Below are 15,144 nucleotides of genomic sequence, written 5' to 3'. Positions count from 1 at the left end.
GCCACGCTGAAGAAACAATGCTTTTTTAATAGAAAGATTGGTTCACACCAGTCTAGAATTTTCTGGTTTTTTTATTGTGGATTTTCTGCTGTGGATAAAGAGATGCTCTCCTCTTTCTCCAGTTTAGGAGAGTTGTCTATTTGATGTCTCATCTTAAACAAAAATAAATGTGAAGAGAAAGTGCACAGTGATTACAGCACTTCTCTGACAAGTGACAGCTAGGTGTTCAGCCTGAGAGAAAGTTGGTACTCCACGACAGCTCTCTGAGGCAGGGGAAGGGACTTCACCTGTTGACTCCACTTTTGAATTGACAAAACACAGTCAGAGAATTAGGGATTCAAATGCGAACATTATCTATTCCTAACCACCACACTTGTTGTGTCATGTAAGGATTTCCTACACAGGAGAAACACCTCGGCAGGCAGAGCTGAGGGTTCAGCCTCAAAACACCCTGCCCATTCTGGCACTGGTGTGAGCAGTGGGTCTGTCATGCAGGCTGGCTTCCCAAACCAGGCGTGTTGCATATTTCAACACTGCAGAGAGACTGAGACCACCATATTGTTCCCTGGTTCCGTTGTACTGTGTCTTCTAACTTTCCCCAGAACCATTAGTGAAATGTGGCATCAAGTCATGTTCTTTTCCAGTGATCTAATTTAAATCTGGAGCCTGTACAGAAGGTAGAGGGTGGTGTTGCCCACCATACACAGTCTGTAAACTTCACAAGAAACCAGTTGCAGGCCTGGCATGGCAGAATCCAGCAAAGCTGGAGCTGGTACAGTTGTGATCTTAAAACTGTGATCTGCCTTATACTGAGCCAGGCAGGAAATCTGTAACCTCTGCTACCCTTCCTTAGTCTTCAGCGTCCTGTCTGCAATCTGCATTGGTGCTGGCAGTAGTTGTCAGTGTGCATTTTTTTTCCCCATGTGTTATATGGTAGCATCTCTTGGTTTATTCATTTCTAAAGAATGAGTTAATTCTCTTAATGTTCTATGGCTTGATTCTGGAAGTGCTAAGCTTCTAATGAAGGTGTTCCCCATTCCACAAGCTCAGGCCCTGCCCTCAGCTTTGCATACATAGCCAAACTTGAAACCAGACAATGTAGTATTGTTACTGGGAAATTGTAGCATAATCCTAGGAGAGATGTGATACTTACCTCATTTAGAAATTGTCATGAGGTCCAGTGATAGAAAGGAAAATTCTGTGTAATTAAATTGCAGTTATTCTCAAATGAGCAATGACCCTCTGAGCAATTTGGTAACTACGGAAAAGCATCCATCCAGAGACTTTTCTATACTTATAATTTTGGTACCTGTCTCAGTTGTCCCTCCTATTTATGCCAGTCTCTGGAACTCCAGTAATTTGGGCTTAGCCTGAAATCAGGCCATCTATTCTGGATCTGGGCAGATGTAGCTTCCAAATTGCAAGCCTGCTTTCCACAACTGGAGTGCAGGTGGCAGTGGGGGCCAATGCAACCCCAGTGTTGGAAGGAGTTTTGGGAGTTTAGTTGCTTCTTTCCAAGAAGGAGCTCGCAAAAGAACACCCCTGAAAAGTGCTCATGAAGGAAGGGAAATCTGGAATTTGGGGAGTATTATCACTGGTGTTTCATCACTGAGCAGTTGTGAATCTCTGCACGTTCCAAATATTGCTTTTCTTTTTAAGCTTTTGAAGGTAAACTAAATGCATCAGCTCAAATGTGTTCCTTGAAACAAGATTTATTGGCATTTCAGCCAAGCTTCTAGACCTTGGGGAAAGTGGTACTTTCATGTGGAATAGACAGTGCACACAAACTCCAGACACATTTAGGACACAACCCAAGAAGGACTCTAGAGGTGGTAGACGAAGCTCCAAGAGGCCCAAGATGCTTAAGAACAGCCTTTTGTTAATACAATTCAGGTATCCTGGTGCTTAAAAGAAGAGCTCTCAAGAATCATGACAGGACCCCTGGAAATTATGGAAGTTAGGATATTGCGTAGACATTGGAGTGTTTTGTTGAAAGCCACAATTAAAATGCTTTGCTTGAAACTGTAGTATAAAACCCATGCCTTGTTTTTCTCCTGCTTTTGAAATGAGGGCTAGACTAGATTTACTGGGACCTGCATCCAGTTTGATTTAAATAGTTTTAGGACATGCTAATACAAACCAGTTCCATGCTCAATGAATATTGCAGCATTCTTTTTTTTAAGGGATGAAATTTCTTCACATCTGACTGTCTTCCTGCATCAGCATTTTACAAATGTATCAGGTCTGTAGTTCTAGTCTTGGAGAATTTAATAAATATATTTTCAGAACTTCTCAGAAAGTCTCACTTTATTACTTGGCATAGAATTCTACTTGGAGATTTATTAAGAGTGAAACACATTAATTATAAAATCCTTTCAGTGGCTTCAGTTCATCCAGTTCATCTAGCCTTCATTCAGCCTTCAGGTGGCTCTTGCAGTTATTAGATACCTTGTTTTCATGTCCCACATTCTCAGCCTGCCTCCTGGTTTGTGTAAACCTCAAAAACATCAGGATACCTTCGTGCAAGTCCAGCCATTGCTTTGGAGCTTCTACATCAGCAGAGTGAAAGACAACATAAGTAAAGCTATTGATAAGTGTTTATTTTTATATTTGAAAGGAGAGTTTTCAATTTTCTGCCTAGTAATAGAAATACACTGAAATAAAGGTGAATTCATTTAGACACAGCACACCGAGAAGCTCCATAACCTGGTTGTGTTTGCAGAAATGTTTGTGATTTGTCTCAGGGTGCCCCAAACAACACTCAGGAAGGAAACCTAAGGAGACCTTTTCAAAAACTAGTTACAAGCATCGTTATTGAGGAGATCGCTAGGGAGAAAGGGAACAAAAAAAGAAAGGGGGCAAGAAAAGCTTGTAAACTCCTGAAGCTCTGCCAGCATTTTTAGCAAGCTTCCTTTGCATTCAGGGGGTGTGACCACCTTTAGAAGAGATGACTGTTTACGGCTGTCTATAATTTCCATGGAGAATGTCGGTGCTAATGGCACCTGGGAAGGTTAGCTCTTGGGGCACAGACACATGAATATGGATTAATATATCTCACTTAGGTAACCACCCTGAAAACATTGGGGTTTTAAGTTCATTTTCCTGAGGTACCAGTTCTAAACATGCTTTGGAAGTCTGCCCTTCACTCTGAGCTGGCATCTTCATAACTGGCTTTGGCCTAACCTATCTTTTACCAAGTGAAAACAAAACAAAACAAAACAAAACAAAAACATTTTAAAATGCAATTCATGAGGCTTAATATAATTTATATTGTTTCCTTACAGGATTAAATTTACCAGGTTGGAGGAGGGAAACAAAAACCTAATGAGGAGGCCGACACCAGGAAGGAACCACGGCCTGTTTCCTTTCTGTCTCTATGGTGGATTCAAAAGAAAATTGAAGCTGGCAAGACCCTGTTTTTCCCTGCAATTTATTTAAAACCTTGCACGCATTTGGATACCTTGTGATTTCAGAGAACTATGTGAAGATTAAGCTTTTGCTTACTGATACATGGCATGTACTCTTTCAGTCTTTTGTGTTTGATTTTGTTTGATTTTCCACTGCAGCGCTGCATCTTTGTAAGGATTTTTATGCTTTCACCAGCAATGTCTTAAATACTTTCAGACAACACATTTGGTGTTCACACTTCTTCAGTAACAACTGTACAAAAAGAGCCAACTGTGGCATAAAGGACTGTGTTTTCTTGGAGGGTTTTGCATAGTTTGCAACCAACGGGAAGACTATTTCTTCCCAGGGCAAGCCCAACTTGTCTGATCAGCTGACAATTACAGCACCTTGCCACTCTTCCTCAAGTGTTGTTGGGTTATTTCTTTTTTCATTATCCCCTCAGACCATTCATATCCATTTAAAAACATGGCAATAATTGCATGTTTACTTCAGTACTCTAAATTTGGTTACTCTGCTTAGGCTATGTAGCATGCCAGTTTTCAAAATAGGCCTGTGAGAAGGACAAAGCAAAAATTATGAGATGTATGCAGCTGACAGATACACAGTGAATTCCTTATGGTTTTGTTCCCTTCAAGAATATATCTTTCTTTTATGGGTCTTGGGTAACATCTCTATGTTTTTCATCACACCTAGTTACTTTTTGGAATATTTTCTTGAAAACAGATGATGAAACTGTTCTGTTTAATTCAAGGCAGATACTGAGGTACAGAAAAAAATCCTTTGAACGAGCCATTAAATCTAGCTGTGTTACTCAGCCATGTACAAAGCAAGGTGGAGAATTCTCCTCATCCCAGACTGTTTGCTGTTCCACACCAAAGCACCTTTTGAGTTTTTTTCCATAGGTATTCTGAGCTGACTGGAAGGCACTACATGATCCTTAGTCTTTAGATAGCTTTTCTGAATGAATCATTCAAATGCAAAGTTTTTGCAAGAAACTAAGTTGTGTGTGTGATTTTAGAAAAAGAAGCCCCTGCTGCATTTTGGATGGGGAGAGCATTGTGTTCAGGGGTGTGAAAAAGCTGCCCTGTTTACAACTTTGCATTCAGAGAGGGCAGGGTATGGTGCAAAAATCACTGTTGAGTTATAGTCCTGCTTGGACAGAAGCACTTGCTAGGCAATATTATTCTACACATAATTTTGACATCCTTTGCTTGCTGGATGCATTGAATTACATTTTAAGGAAGTGTGGTAACACTTTGGTTAGCTTTCAGTGCTTAAAAGGAGGGGAAAGGGATTTGTGCTACTGCCATCTTATTAAACTCCAGCAGTGTTTAATAAGAAAAAGACACCCAATAAGGCAAATCCTTGAATGCACAAGTAGCTACAAAAGGTCTCTTAATGAACTAGGACAGGAGTCTACACTTTCAAAGAACTGAACCGTGGAAGTATTCTCAATATTTGCACAGCCATTAAAAGACAATTTTCCCCAATGACATCTCTGTTTCAGGATCTGCTATAAGCCATCTGAAAGCCACTTTCAGTCACAATCCTATTTAGAACTTACTATAGTTCTTCCCCTGTGTTTATAAGGGGAAAAGTGACCACTGAACTTTTGAATTTATCACACACTGAAACTGCCTTAGAAGTGGTTTGTTTGGGTTTCATGTTTCTTTTTTTTTTTTTGTAAGAGAAAAGTCTTTTATACATTATCTTTGCTACTTAAATTGTGTGCAGTTTGATGATTAAAATTAGCTATTTTTAGAAAAAAAACTTGCTGCAAAATATGAAGAATTTTTGAAAATGTAACAAACATTTTGATTAGGAATATAAGGGTAGTTTCATAGATGCTTCTACTTGACAGCTTAAATTTGAAGGCAAGCAATTACACTGCTCAACTAACCATCTGAAGGTTTAATACAGAGAGTAATTCCTCAACTTTCCCACAAGCCTAGCACATTACTATCAATAGTGACTCACGTACAGTGTTTGCTTAAGGTATGTATGTGTGTATGTGTGTGGACACGTGCGTGTGAGATTACCCTCTCTGCCCCATTCCCACTTTTAAGCAACCACCGAAATAAAGTTGATCCAAAAATCTTCAAACTCAATTATTTGCCTGAATGAAAGTTCATAAATGTCTAAGTTTCTAAATAGCAACTTAATCTTCAGCAGTAATGAAGTTATCTCCCCTACTGATCATTAAGGAGTAACCAGGGTTTCTTACTTCTGCACCTACTTTCCGGGCACCCTGACTTGGTTTTCTGCTCTCCCACAGAGGCTCTGAGCCCTGGGGATGTTCTCCTGGCACCAAGGCAACCTAGGCTCAGCAGGATGGTGCTTTTCACATGAGCACAGCAAATTAATCTTCTGTAACATCAAATCTACTGGGAAATATCAAGTTTTTTGAGATAGTAGAAGCTCCTTTGACCAGGGAACTAACAGTTGACACTAAAGCTTTATTTCCCTCTCCTCCCTTCCAGCAGACCCCTTACCTGCATGGTTAGTCCAACACCCAACAGTAATGACCCCCAGACAGCTGCCCACCTCTCCAACTGTTTTCACCACAGCTCTTCTCAGTGTTGCAGAATGGACTGTTTAAACCCTATCAATGCTTTTGAGACAGCTTCAGCAAAGATCAGTAGTGTAATTCTCTTTTTCTCTCATCCTTCTGAAATCAGTTCCCCAAAGGATCTTCAAAGAGACAAGTAGCCCAGCCTTCCAGAGGTGCTGTGTGGGTGCCTAAAAGGTGATGTTTCATATTGTCAACATTGTCACATTGTTGAAGTCAAAAGTTGGCTTCAGTGACCAACAGTTTTGAGCAAATCTCAGTTTCTCCAGGACCCAGAGTCAATAGCTAGGAGCAGCTTAACTTGCATTTCAGATCCAGTAGATCTGTCCTTGTGATACTTGAGAGAATGTGGCTTTGCTGAGAGATGGGAGAACAGCAACAGGGCGGCAGGTATAGCAGGCAAATAAAAGTGGGAGGGCTCTATGGGATCTAATATTAAGTGAATGGGGAAGGTGGTGATAGATATGATCTGCATGATATAGAGAGTCCTTACAAGTTCACAGAACCTAAATTTAGCAGTCAACCAGCTGGAGATTGCTCAGTCGTCTCTCCTTCTGGGTTCAGATCAACTCTAATCCACACCCAGCAGGCACCACCCCAGACAGGTCACTCCAATGGTTCTGACATTACATTACTGTATGGGGTTCTTTTTAATTCGCACTCTTACTTCTAATCAGAACCATGGCTTAGGACAAGTCATCAGTACAACAGTGAAACTTCAATGTGCAGTAGACAGAGGCACAGGGGGTTTTGCTTTCTCTTTGGTGCATAGGAGTTCTGCACTTCAGACTCCTGGGAAGAGAAGGTAAGATAAATCAATAAATACCCTGTGGGTTGGTGGGTCATATACACCCCTGTGTCAGTGCACGCAACCAAATGTGTAGTCAGTGCTCTGATATGCTCATATACAAAATATTCATCTGTGAATATTACTGGGTTTGTAATCTTTGTTATATAAAAGGTTTAGGCTGTACAGACTAAGGAGCAAAATGCAGATACCCATATAAACAGAATTAGGTTGCATTACTGAGCATAACAATACTCTCCCCTACCAGCATTTAGGTGGAGTGACTGTAGGTTACTGCCTTGCATTTTTCACATAAGCAAAAAATCTGAAAATAAAGGATGCACTAATAATTCCCATCCCCCAAAATGCATTTCAATGGTGCTGCATACAAAATTCCTGCTTGCGAGCTTCCATGCAGATTTTTGTATGGTGCACTAAGAGGTGTTCTTTTTTTAACAAATAAAAAAGGGGAGGGCTGGTACATGAAAACAATGTTAATGTAATTAAATATATATATACTTCAGAAGAACAGCATAGTAAGCAGTACAGTAAAATAAATGTCGCATTATTTGTTACACCTTGTAATTTGTCTGTATTATGAAAGATGTAATGGTTTGTCAGCTGTAACTGTTGTTTTCTTGTAACATCATATTGAATAAAGTGTAGCAGAATCTCTCTTCTCCTTTGTATATGTGATCTAGACCTAACCCAAGGAATAAAACCTTTCTCTTCCTTTTTGTTCTCCAAAATGAACAAGGAAATGGTTGTAAACAACAGATTTTTAAGGAATGGGAAGTACTTGGGAGCAGGCAGACACTAGACAATACACTAGACAGGAATATATTGAAAAGACTAGGCACTGATTCAGTCAAACATGAGCTTCATCAAAACTGCAAGACAGTCCTGACTACACAGGACAAGATTCTTCGTATTTCTGTCTGTAATTGTAAGTTAATGATTTGGTGTTTCTTTCCATTTTGTTATATATGTGACAAGGGACCTCTTTACAGCACACTGAAATTTAACCAAAGTAGTAGAATAGCCATTATTCTGGGAAGAAAAAAAAAAAAAGAAAAAAAAATCACCAACAGGACTGATTTAAATATGTCATATGGAGGATGAACTCTGGCTTATTGCAACTGCTCTTGAAATAGAAAACTGATAATTCTGGTAGAAAATCAGACAAAACATACAATATGTATTTTTCACAACTTTGATGTGGAAGCGTGATTTATCCTTGTTCATACTTGATTATGTATTTCAATCAGTGAGTGTATGCTGCCGTGACTCTTTGTCTATTTGTGCATCATAGCATTAGATAAGCAAGTGCTTGCTCACGCTATATATTATCAATATGTGTGTCCAGTATTTTCTGCTCATTTCCATTGCTTCTAGCTTTTTTGGTACCAGCATCTTGCTAGGACCTATTTTTAGACAATGAATGCTAAATCAATGCAGTTTGCATAGACTTCGTTAGAATATTTCCCTGAAATGTCAGAATATGCTGTTTTAGCAAACACAGGAGTCTATAGGAGTCATTTTGATCTGGGATGGGGGATGGCTGGAGAGCAAGTGCTCATACTGTGTAGGCTGATGGGGCAGCAGCCCTAGCCTAGAATATGAATAATGGAGGACCTAGATTATAGTCTCGGCTCCAGCTGATTAGAAATATTTGAAGATAAAAGGGTCTTCCTTGGAGCTAGCAAAATAAAAGCTTGAATGTGGGTCTTCAGTGTCTCAGGTTTCATCCAGTAAAATAATGTTCTGGTCCCATTGTGATCACAGAGCACTTCAGGAAAAGAATCATCATGTTCAATCTAGAAAGTTGCTGCAGAATGACATCACCTGCACCCAGAGGGCATTGCACAAAAACAAACTAAGAAAACACATGCATACTCATCTATTTATTTTTTACCCTCAGTTCTCACTGGCCAGGGCAGGTTTAGGAAGGTGTTGCCTTTTTATAGTCTAGATGAATAATTTGTGTTCCTGACTCACTACCTGTATGGCAACTTTAGCCTACAAATCCCTCCGATACAAATGAGGACCAAGAATTATTACCTAAAAAGGTTTGTATGTTTGAACACAGGGTACCAGGAAGCATGTTCAGAGTCAGCCTTTAATTATGTAGTGTAATCCTTAAAGCTGTCTCCTGACCCCCTTGGCTGCACTCCTAGCCTGTTTAGCCCCAAGGTTTTCTTCCTAAGCTAGCCTGGCTGCTACGGCAAAGCCAGAGATGCACTTAGCTAGAATGGCAGCCACCCCTCCCCCAAGAAAAGAAAAACCAGAGGGAAGGTGTTGGAGCAACCCTGTGCCACTGGGTTAACACATACAGTTTCTCAATAATGCCTCTCCTTGTAAACCTCTGCAAAGAAAACCCTACAGCAGCGGAAGGGCTTGCTGCTACCAGTGGGGGGTGGTGTTATGGACATTAGATTTGAGAGGCTTATATAGCACATGGGCGAGGATAAAGGGATACAAATCAGAGAGGAAAAAAAAAAAACAACCTGAAGAGATTTTAAAAAAAAAAAATTTCCAGGGCCAAGTATTTACTGTTCATTTCCCTTGCGAGTGGTGTTATATATTGTCTGCAGTGAGTCATGCTGAGAGCAAGCCAGGCACAATAATAGCTGAGAGCAGTCCTGCAGCCCCTTCGTTATTGCTTCTGCCAGCTGATACCAAGTTGGGCAAAAGAAAGTGATTCCAGAAATGTTCTCTTTTTTTCCCTTTTCTCTTGTTTCCCAAAGGACCCAGTAGTGATTGCTGGGGCTGTACTACCTTGAAAGAACTGCTAAATTAAAATCAAACATTTTAAAATTAATTTTTCAAGGACCCATATGGTGATTCACATAAAAGACGTAACAGCACTAAGTGTTATACCAGATACTGCACTGCTGTATATCCCAGTAAAGTCTTGAAGCCTAAGGAGATTTATGATATCATAGAAACATTTCAACCTCGCCTTTCAGCTGGAATTAGGACTACAGCATAGGTATCTCAAGGGTAGGTGTTAATCTCACAATCCAGCTAATTATACATTTTTCCCCAGCTTTCACCTGAGGAGCTCTGAGATGTTCATGCATCAAAGAAATGAGCTGTATACAGAGCTCTGGAATATACCACACGGACCTAAAGATCCATATTTTTGTAGAAGATAAAGAAAGAAAACCCCACATACCAAAACCCAAGGTACATACTCAGCTTTTTATTTTCAAAACTTTGCATGGGCAAAAACATCTTGAAATAGTATTTCACTTGGTGTTTGGTGAAGCCTGAACATTCAAGATTTATTTTAGAACAGTTTCTCATAATTACAAAGTGTAACTTCTGTGTCCAAAACAAGTCATGTTTCACAGTACAGACAACTCCAAAGACATGCCAAAGTGGTGTGCTCTAACAGGACACTGAAGAGTTGTTCATTGACCAAATGCCCGGCATCATGTCAGTGTGGAGCAGGACAAACTGCATGTACCAGCATTCGCTGGAAAATACTGTAAACATGAACTGCCACTTGGCTGCCTCAGGAGACACAGCTTTGAGAGACCATCTCAGATGTTCTTCTATAATCTCATTTTTTTTTTCTGTACACGCAATATAGACAGCAAAGGAGAAGTGAGTTTCTGCATGGAAGGTTGTACTCTACAGCAGCCTCACACAGGGTATTTTGGAACACAATTGCTTCCTTGGTGGGGATGTGAATCATGGAAGAGCTGCACTTCTGGTCTCCCACATCCACTAGGTTCTCTCCAGAAATGACTGCTTGCATCTGGGCAATATATGTGTTTTCACTGCTGGCAGTTTAGTTTGCACTCATGCACGTGCAGTGACTAATCTGGAAGAGCAGGAGCCTGTAATTTTGGGAGCAGCTCCTTTAGTGGCCACAAGTACCCCACTCTTCCGCCATCCCAGAGACAGCAGCGAGTGAGCAGAATGAGGATTTGCTGCTCCGTAGCTTCAGCCGCTCTTCCAAGCTCTTCCGTTCTTCCTGGATACATCTGTCGGTGCAGCAGGACTAGAGGTGGAGGAAGCAGGACAGAGGGCATGAGACAGACATATGTGCCATCTGGGGGCAAGGTCATGAACCTGACAGTGGTTAGGACATGGTCACAAGCAAGTTCTTGTGTTTTAGGAAATTCCCTTGTTTCAGAAATTTCCAAAATGTTCACCCTTACTGCTAGCCAGGGCTTTCTTTTATGACCCACACATAAGAATGGTACATTTGGATATCCCTTCCTCAAGCATTTGCAGTTTAGATTTAGGACAACCAATTGATCAAAGGAAATGGGAGAATCTCAGAGCGTTTCAGATGAGCCCTTACAAGCCCCTAAATATGAGGAAGTGTACTATACATTCACCACCTGTAAAAACAGAGCTTTGAACACCCCAGTGTGTTTCTGCAGTGTTAGCCAGCAGGGCTCCCTTCAACAGCGCTGCCGAAGTAAATAATACCCAGTTTTTAGGGAGAGGATGCTTGTGACAAACCCTCGTTTAGCAGCAGTGCCAGGTGGGCTGAAGGAGTCACAAAAGAAAGGAGCCGAGGCCTGGGAGTAACATCAGCTCTTACTGAAGGGCTGATGACAGATGAAGCTAAAGCAACTGTGTCTCCTGCTCCTTGTTCGTGCTGTGTCTAAAAAACACTAAACCATCGGTGGCATCTCCCAGCCCCTTCCCCCCACGCCTGCATTAGCTCTACAGGAACTACATGGTGAGAAACCGCAGCACCCTTCCAAACACTGGGCCCGGTGATTCCCGCACCTGCAACTCAGGCTGCTGAGCTGCTTTGCACCAGAATGTTTTGACTGCAGAAATCTGTCTGGTAGGAGGGAGTGCCAGGAAGGAACAAGGAACACATTCAGGTGCGCTGGCCGTGCTGACACCACTGAGATGCCCGGTGTGCGCAGACCAGCTTTCGTTCCCCGCAGGCGCCGCGGACTCGACAGCATGGGGAGGGCGGTGGGAGGGCAGTGGGAGTGAAGCTCCGTCCTGCCGGTGCCCGGTTCCGCCCGGCGGCCGAGGGAGCACCGGGGACCCCCACGTGCCCGGACCGCCCGCGCACGCCGGGAACGGGGCCGGGAACGGGGCCGGGAACGGGGCCGGGAACGGGGCCGGGAACGGGGCCGGGAACGGGGCCGGGAACGGGGCCGGGAACGGGGCCGGGAACGGGGCCGGGAACGGGGCCGGGAACGGGGCCGGGAACGGGGCCGGGAACGGGGCCGGGAACGGGGCCGGGAACGGGGCCGGGAACGGGGCCGGGAACGGGGCCGGGAACGGGGCCGGGAAGCGTCTGCGCCCGCTGGGAAAGGGGGAACTCTGGCGCCAGCCGGAGCGACAAGCAGCTCCGGAGTGCCCGCTGCGGAGCGGGAGGAGCGCTAAATGCCGAGCCGGGCAGGGTGCGGCCGCCGCTGGGTTTGGCGCGGCGGAGCAGCCGTGCTGCCATGAGAGGCGGGATCGGGGAGGGTCAGGCTTCCCACTGGGATTTTCCGAAGGTTGTAGGAAATGCCGCTATGAATGGGGGGTGGGGGTCTCCTCCCCGCTCAGCCACGGTTCCAGGCTGTCGGGCAGGGTGCGTGCTGGGACAAGCCAGGCCCCTCGCTCCCCTCACGGTGTCCTGAGCTGCCACAGCCTGGCCCTCAGCACTGCTCCCGCCGGCCCTGGCGCCACGGGGGACAGCCCGAGCTCGCCTCTTTCCCAGAGCCGTCCAAACGCGGTCATCTGCAGGGTTGCACGGAATCATAGAATGCCTTGGTTGGAAAGGGCCTTGGAGATGATCCCCTGGCCGTGGGCAGGGACTTCTTCCACTAGACCAGGTGGCTCAAAGCTCCATCCGCCCTGGCCTCGAACACTTTCAGGGATGGGGCAGCTACAACTTTTCTGGGCAGCCTGTTCCACCATTTAGCGCATCTGAAAGCGCTTTGCTACATCCATCAGTTCATGTGCAACACCTTCAATCTTGCGTACTGTATTGCCTTAAATCCCTAATCTGCCTTCAGATAGATCTATGCAGGAGCCTGTGCAGGAGCTGGACTTTGGACTGGTGGGAATACCTGGATTGAATTGGAGATTGCCATCAGTAAAACACAGTATCAAACTCATTCTTACCCCAGATGCTGATCTTTTATTAATTTCTTCAATACAGAAAGAGAAAAAAAATGCAACCAAGTTCTTTTAAAGATATCTCTGGAGCCTGAGTAAGAGAAATGGCCTTAGGTGGATTTTTTTTTCTCATTTTTTAACGTGGACATTTACAATAAAGAGAGAAAGAAAATGTGTTGTTTAATCTCTCTTGAACCTCTGCCTGGTGTATTTTCCACTCATATAATCTCTTTTGTTCTCTGGTAGTAATCACCTAAACAACTGATTAACAGATGATCAGCCTGCACTGTTCCGATCTGCAGGATGCCATGCAAGGGAAAAATGGGGAAATTCACACTGATTATTTTTCTTTCATACCTCACTACTACACTGTCCCAACACAGAAATTCAGGTTGTAGCAGCGTACACTTTTTTTTTTTTTTTTTTTGAGGTGTCCCTCAGCATTTACACAAATCCCCCAGAGCTCTCCCTGCACCTTCTTTCAATTAAATTGCTTTTCTTAACTTAATCTGGGACTGTTTGATTAGAGCTGATTGGAAGTTTTTCCCAACAAAGCGAGGTCGTTCAGCAGCTTTGAAACCACTGATTTATCACGAGAGAAAGACTTATCTTTCAATTAACTTCCTTCACCTGTGGATTGCCAGGAGCTCAGGTTTCTCACCCCAGTGACAGGATTCCATTTGAATGACTATGGGGCTGGAGAGCTCATGGATTTTTGGGGTTTTGCTACAGAGCCGGGAGCCAATGCAGTTCTCCAGTGTGTACACCTATGGGACACTGCAGATGCCAGAAATCAATGACTATTTTAGTTTCAAACTCCACGGGCTTATGTCACGAAACTCTCCAATCTGCCATCTCCAGATATTTCAGTATTTCAGTTTAGACGCCATATTTCAATGTTCATGGTTTTGCTTTTAGTTTGGAATGAAGGTTTCCTAGAAAACATTTTGCCATGCTAGAATGAATTACTGATCATTGTTAGCAATGAAACCTACCAAGAGGGGATAACAAGCTTCACTGGTCGGAGGAGGCACTAGGTAAATTTGAACTCCCACTAAGAGAATAATGACTTAATGGCTCATCCTACCATTTAGGCCGGGCAAATCTGGTTTTAATCTGGTTTGAAATCTGTTGGAATCCTGGAAAACCTGAATTTTTTTTTTTTTTCTTTTTGCATTGATTTCAGCAGCATTAAGACTTTGTCCAGGATGACTTTGTAAGCTAGACATAGCAGTTTAAATACAGATTGGAGCTGAGTCCGGATTCCACTTTGTGAATGTTGATGGCTTATGCCATCTTAAATTGGAAGTCAACCTTGATAGCTTTGTAATTTGTTGATTATATAAGTTGCCACAGCTATGTGAAAACTTCACATTTTGCCCTGTTTTAAGATATTTACAGATTTTACTGGTACCATTGTTTCACAGTTCTCTTTTTTTTACCTTGAGGTGATAACAGGTTTTTTTTTTGTCTGCTATGAATACGGATGTATGAATTTCTGGGGAATAGGAATGTGATTGCTTAAGTAATGCAGTTCAAAAAAGGAATCCAAACTCTTCTTTATGCTTGGTATTACATCATTTGAAACAGCACACTATCTCAGGATCTTCTGAGGACAGAAACTGCATCATCGTGGAAAGATTGAAATCTTAACTTTCATTAGCATAAAGGTCCCGTTTGTTGTCTTGGCAAAATCAACAGCTACTAGGCTTAAAACCTATTCTCATTACAGGAGTAAATGCTATCATGTGTAACTTCAGTACCAAAGGAAAAGAAATGCCATCCGTAGGAGGTCATTATTTAACAAAAATGTATCTCCACTCTGTTAATTGTTGTGCTAAGAAACTTTTAATGGAAATGACAGTGAAGTAGGACATAGAGGTTAAAGTGAAGTCATTCACATTTTATTGTGTTTGTACTCAAAATTGGTTGCAGCCTTTGCTTTCTGCTGTGATTTGTCTCTAATCAGCATTCCCACTGTTCTGAAAAATTGATTTGAATTCTAAGTTGATACAGGAGATGCATATAAACAGATCTCCGCTCCCCTCCTGTGAGGGCAATTTATGCAAAATAAGTTTAGGGGCTCTGGGATTTAAAGTTTACTGACTTCTTTCTGTGGGAACTGGAGTGCCACTTTGCACATCGTGAACATTGTCTGTGAATTACCTGCCTTAAGGGGGATTGTTAGCACATGAATCAAAAGTGGCTGACTAATGTAAAACATCTCAAACAAAAGGATTAGACAATAGCTGAGATGCACCAAGATGCATTTTAAATCAGCTCAAGT

The 15,144-nt window shown here is 42.7% G+C and overlaps 1 protein-coding gene across 3 annotated transcripts in view; it reads left to right on the top strand.

The window, feature by feature from the left end:
• CDK14 (cyclin dependent kinase 14) overlaps positions 1-15,144 on the top strand; it is a 338,037-nt gene that overhangs the window by 307,414 nt on the left and 15,479 nt on the right. For 2 of the 3 annotated variants that reach the window (XM_066197794.1, XM_066197814.1), the window contains one exon: positions 3,285-7,439. The exons of the other annotated variant lie outside the window; for it this stretch is intronic. The gene's annotated coding sequence lies outside the window, so the exon portion shown is untranslated. Of the gene's footprint in view, positions 1-3,284; positions 7,440-15,144 lie in introns of those variants that run through there. 3 annotated transcript variants of the gene reach the window in all.

This window comes from Chamaea fasciata, unplaced genomic scaffold (genome assembly GCF_029207755.1).
Source record: "Chamaea fasciata isolate MVZ Bird 193981 ecotype frontalis unplaced genomic scaffold, bChaFas1.0.hap1 SCAF_1, whole genome shotgun sequence".
Classification (NCBI taxonomy): Eukaryota; Metazoa; Chordata; class Aves; order Passeriformes; family Sylviidae; genus Chamaea; species Chamaea fasciata.
The sequence above is the reverse complement of the archived record's forward strand: the minus strand, read 5'-3'. Positions and strand labels throughout refer to the sequence as shown.